Below are 6216 nucleotides of genomic sequence, written 5' to 3'. Positions count from 1 at the left end.
ATAACTGGAGTTATTTTGACAAAACAACAAAGAATAACTTAAAAAGCGGGTAGTGTACGTTTTAAAATTGGGCCCGCATATATATTACATGTTAACTCATATAAACTGTGGTAAAATTTGAAATCTGAATTTGAAAATGGTGTTAATTATTACTCTGACTTTTTAATGTTGTTTATGGTAGTTTATTAATTCAACTTCAACGGGGTTACTCGACAATATCCACCAGGTAGACATCGACGTCGAGGAGGTGAAGACTGTACATCGGTGTAGAGTGGCGTGTTCCGACATGAATTTTTAAAACTTTATTACACAATTGTATCACAACTGTCTCATGACAATCTGATGTTCCACACTTCACCCTAAAAGGTCTGGTGACCAACATGTATTTACACTTTACAATTTGTTTGTTTGTTTGTTTCATTTTACGCCTTTTCCCCAACAGTATTTCAGTCATATAGGCGGGTAGTTTCCTAACCACCGTTCCTAGAGAGTAACAACTTCCTCCGCGCTAAACTAGAGAGCCTGGAGGCGTTTAAATCTTCCATCCAGCTCGTAGTCGTACTATCATGTTTAAATGGACACCACCTTGTAAAGTGTAGACCGCCTCCGTGGTCGAGGGGTTAGAGTCGATTACTTCTAATCCAGTTACCTCTCTGGCGTGGGTTCGATCCCCGGGAGATGCTTTGGTAGTTTAGCGCGGATCGAGGAAGGTAGTCTAGTACTGGTGTAACTCTCCAGGAACGATAGATAGGAAACTACCCGCCTATATGACTGAAATATTGCTGGGAAAAGGCGTATTTAATGAAACAAACAAACAAACAAAATCACCAATTTAATTGAAAGACCGTGCATACAAAGCAATAAGAATGCCCGAACAGTACTGGATCCCCACAATAAAAAACAAACAAATTTTATAAAAGAGGAATTAAAGTGTAAAAAAGATTATCAAAATCAAAATGTATAATACAAGTTTATTTTCTAACATAAGTTACCTCAGTAACTTTAATAATAGCTCTTTGATAACACTTATTGGCTGGGATGTTTGGCTCACCTTGGAAGAATAAATAAATAATAACCAGTGCGTGGCCATACCCTTCAGTCATTGACTCTGTAATAAAGTCTCTGCTATATCGAAATGATGAAAGGAATATTTACAAGAAGATCTTGGGTACAGCAAGATTATCAATTTCAATTGCCAGTAACATTTTACAACCCAACCATCTAAATTTTTCTCAGTCTGCACTGATCGAACAACAAAAACAAATTTCAAATTTAGATGCAAGTTTATTGAAAAAGTAAAAACAAAAAAATAAACAATCTCACAATTTGTTGTGTCATTTTATTAATCTATTGTCGCTCAAAAGCTATACATTGCTTATGTTTTGTGAAATGTTATATGTATATACATATGTACCGACAATAAATAAATTTTGATTTAATTTGTTGTGTCCCCAATTCGTTTAGCCAAAATTATCCGTGTAATTGAGATAATTTTAGCATATAAATCAAGCAAAGACTTTTCCGGAATATGATTGGCTGAAAATAGTGGCACATTTGAAAGGGAATTTTATGTGAAGTTTGCCGTGTTTTTATCAATAATATCCGCATTTTTTGACTGTCACAAACAGTGTCATTAGAGGACGTTGTAGGTTATCATTTTATTAAACTATTGTTCTATTACGAGTGTAGGTAAACGCACGTCAAAATTTGCTCTTCTCTGAAAATCAAATCATGCAAGATACACGTTTATTCAATGTTTAAAAAAATCCTATTTGTATCAATTAGCGTACCAAAATTGATTCTAGGGCAACACTAAATTTATTGATATGGTTATAAATAGGAGTTCATGTGTAGAAGCTGGAAAAAAAAATTTAACATGTAACTTTGTAATAGCTTAATTAGTTAATAGAGTTCTCACATACAAAATCGTATTACCTGCAAGCTCTGTGGTATTTTCTGATCTTTGCAATCTAAATTGTACTGTATATATATCTATATGTATTTTCCTGTATAAGTCTTTATATACTATAATTCACCTTGCAGGGCACCGAGACAGCGCCTGTGTTTGGATTTTTTACTACATGTATAACAGATTGAGTTTGATACATACAGAATTTTGCATGACTAAAGTTGCATCAAAATTCATTTATGTTCATTGTTTTTGACAGCCACACTTTATCCTTTATCCTTGCATATCGTGGCTACTTCCTTCATAAAAAAAAAGTTGCCTCGACTGGGATTTGAACCTCAGACCTCTCACACCCTAAACAAGCGCGTTACCCCTGTACCGCGGAGATGTTAACCGAAAACAGCCTGAATAAAATCAAATAATTCTACAGATATATAAATCTTATATTTAGCTCCATGGTAATCCTTATTAATTTCTAGGTATTTTGTTTACGATATACCTGTTGTTTAACATTGATGTAAATAATTTAGCGAAAATCTTCTCGCCAAAACAGTCCGACATGTATATAATGATAAATCCACTACTAGACAACTGTGTAATACGCTCTGAGGTATTCGGTAATTGACATCGCTAAAAATAGCATTTTCATATCCATTCACGTAATTGGTGAATTGACAATTCTATAAACCAATCAGCATGCCCAGTAACGCACAAACGTTCATTTTTAACGCAGAAAATACAAAGAGTATGCAAATTTTTCAAGGTCAGTGCATCCAAAAACTCACACTTATTGCCGATGGGAAAGAAATAAAATCGGCAAAAAAATGGTGGCCAGCAACCTATACTGTATGCATGTAAAATAACCAAAATATGGTGGCCATTGACCTAAAACGCTTGACAAATTCGAGCACCTACGTGCAGGGCTCACACTGGCTCAAATAAAATAATAGCCAATAATTTCAACTTAAAAAAATAATAGCCAAAAGTTCAGCGGACTATTCACGAATTAGCGATTAACAACATAAGCAGTTGATTAAATAAACATTACATTTATATCTTTCAGTTTTATAAGGATTCTCAAATAAACTGATACATTTGTGTATATTGATAACTACCTTTTTTTGAATAGAACCACAACTTTAATTGTTATTATAGAACAGAATAAAAACGTTATAATTAGTATAATTACTGTATAACAATAATATTAATGATTCATTAAAACTTTACATAATGCTGTTATCAGACAACTTTTTTTGTTTGTTCTAATCAAATTTTGTCAGCTATAACCACTGTCAATTTCCACATTTCACACAGAACTGGAGTAGATCTAGGTCATATTAGCCTATAGAAATAACACAAGTTTGCAAACTTATTCACAGAATGCAGCCTTTTTTCTGAATAATTTTCTGAAAAATATCATCATTACCAATGTAATACAAATTTTCTGCTATAGTAGTAAAGATTTTTAAACAGAACATAGCTTATTTCACCTTTAAATAAATATCAAAATTATCGGTGTCGCGAAAATATGTGACAATCGGATTTTTTCTGTTTTCTGAAGAAATATTCACAATTTTGGTTGTTGTGCAAATAGTAGTTTGAAAGTTAATACTTTTTAAATATTTTACCATTGTTTTCCACTGGCGATTTAGTCAAGTAGCTTAAAACAAAAAAAAAATCAAAATTTGCAATTACTGCAATTCACGGTAAATTTTGTGTAAGTCAATATCCAGTTTATCAATTTTAAAACGATGTTTGTGGCTAATTGACGGATACTTGATGGCTATTATAAATGCTGGACAATATCTTTAAAGTACTTATACAATTATACATCTCGCATGTATTTTATCACCTCGGGCAATATAGTTGGCAGCACGTGACCGGTAAAAAGTTGACACTCGATTAAATGCACCCCGCTGGTGTTAATTGGGTCTACTGCATTCATTATCGATTTTTACACCTTATATAAACACTGTTGGAAGTAAAAAATAATCGCCAGATTTTGTAGCCAAAATGCAAAAATAATCGCCAATCTTATAAAATGATCGCAAATGGCGACCGACAGCGTGAGCCCTGTACGTGTTACGTCATAATATTGTAAATCATGATGGAGAAACAGTTAAATAGAGGATATTTGTTTAGTTCAGTGTAAGATCGGAATATATTTCACCGAGTGAGCACCAAAAGGTATATTTCACGAGTGGCTCAGCCACGAGTGAAATATGAACTTTTGGTGTTCACAAGGTGAAATCTATTTCGGTTGCACTAAACTAAACAAATTTTCTTTTTATTACATGCAAAAAAACGTTTTAAAAAGACATTAAACCTAATACTGAATGAAAAACGCGCCAAATAATAATACAACGTGACGTCATTTACGACGTCACGTCATTAAGTTGGTACCCAGTACTGTGCACGCTGGTATATTACTGAAACAACGTAAGGGGCTTAAATTCAAAACAGTGAAATTATCAAAGTGGTAATTTCACTGTTTTAAACAGTGAAATTACCAGTTTTATATCACTGATATATTTCTATAAACCACCGAAAAGCATGTAATAAAACTGTCTATCTGTTTTACGAAACACAACAGTAAGTTGATTCTTTACGTTGCAAACGGGAAAAACCTGTAATAATCTCAATTATATATTTATTATGAATGGATGAAAATGCAAACCAAAGTGTGACTGATGTATTTACAAACAAAAATTTAGTCGGCCGTCATGGCCTAATTTTCCGCTGTGGTTAATAACTGTCAGCTGACATGTCACATGACCAATGATTTTCGTAAAACTTGATGTCTGTCTTCATTTTAAAATGTATAAATACTACATTCATTGTGATCATATTTTTTTTTGGTCTTTTCAATTCACTTCAGATGTCATGAATGATTTTATCACACAATATTTCAAATTCTAGTAACAAAGGGCTGTTTTTTTATTGACAAATACTGTAATAAAATTAGAATCTAATTAGAACATACATTATAATGAGAAAAAAAGAAAATACAAAAATAATGATAATTAAATAAACATTTTATTGGTGAAAGTGGTACCCACATTTTTAGCTCGACTTTTTTTTTTTTGAAAAAAAAAGTAGAGGTATTGTTATAGTCAGGTCGGCGTTGCCGTTGCCGTCCGAAAACTTGTACCTGGATCATAACTTTTTTATTTCTTGGTGTATTGTCTTCATACTTGGCCACAACAACCCTTGGGACAAGACCTTTCAGTAGACCACACTAACCTTGACCTTCATCCATAAATGACCTTGACTTTCAAGGTTAAAAGTCCAATTTTTGCCTGTTTATGCTGTTATTGGCTGTAACTTTGTTATTTTTGAATGGATTGTCTTCAAACTTGAACATAATAATCTTCAAGGATATTCCTTAAAAATAACCAGTCAGACCTTGACATTCACTCATCAATGACCTTGACTTTGAAGGTCAAATTATTGAAATTTTCATTTTTTTGGCTATTATTGGCTGTAACTTTGTTATTTTTGAATGGATTGTCTTCAAACTTGAACATAATAATCTTCAAAGATAACTGTTAAAAATATACCGAAAGACCTTGACCTTCACTCATTAATGACATTGTCTTTGAAGGTCAAATTATTGAAATTTTCATTGTTTTGGCGGTAACTGACTGTAACTTTGCTATTTTTGAAGGGATAAACTTCATATTATAACAGAACATTCTTAAGGACCAGACCTTGTTGTTTATCAAACCCAAATTTGCTAGGGCTCTTTAATGACCTTGACCTTGAAGGTTATATTACTGAATTTTCTCAGATTGTGCATTTATTGGTGTGTGTGTATGTATAGTATATGTATTATATATATATATATATATGTGTGTGTGTATATATATATATATATATATATATATATATATCAAATAGATATATATATATATATATATATATATCAAATAGATATATATGCATACATTATTATATATATATATATATATATATATATATATATATACACACATATATATACATATATATATATATATATATACATATATATATATATATATGCATATATATATATTCACACATATCTTCACTTACGGGGCCCATATATAAAGACCGAGTTGAGTGGCATTATTTCATGCAGTCAGTTTTTATATACGCCACTATATAGGCCTATAATGAACATTTCCATACAACAGAACTAAGGGGTACTAAGTTATAGATATAAAACTATATTTTGATTTTACCATAGGTGAAAACATATTGACCAATAACATAAAACCCCATTAAAAAATATATACATTTGTGGGACATATATCATTTACTAC

The 6216-nt window shown here is 31.8% G+C and overlaps 1 pseudogene; it reads left to right on the top strand.

Annotated features, from left to right (window-relative positions):
- The first annotated feature begins 1530 nt into the window (after positions 1-1530).
- Positions 1531-6216, top strand: part of LOC132723867 (maternal embryonic leucine zipper kinase-like) — a 24861-nt pseudogene continuing 20175 nt past the window's right edge.

This window comes from Ruditapes philippinarum, unplaced genomic scaffold, assembly GCF_026571515.1.
Source record: "Ruditapes philippinarum isolate M1 unplaced genomic scaffold, ASM2657151v2 ctg1002_1_1_1_1, whole genome shotgun sequence".
NCBI classification, from domain to species: Eukaryota; Metazoa; Mollusca; class Bivalvia; order Venerida; family Veneridae; genus Ruditapes; species Ruditapes philippinarum.
Note: the sequence above shows the minus strand (reverse complement) of the source record. Positions and strands in the feature narration are given on the sequence as shown.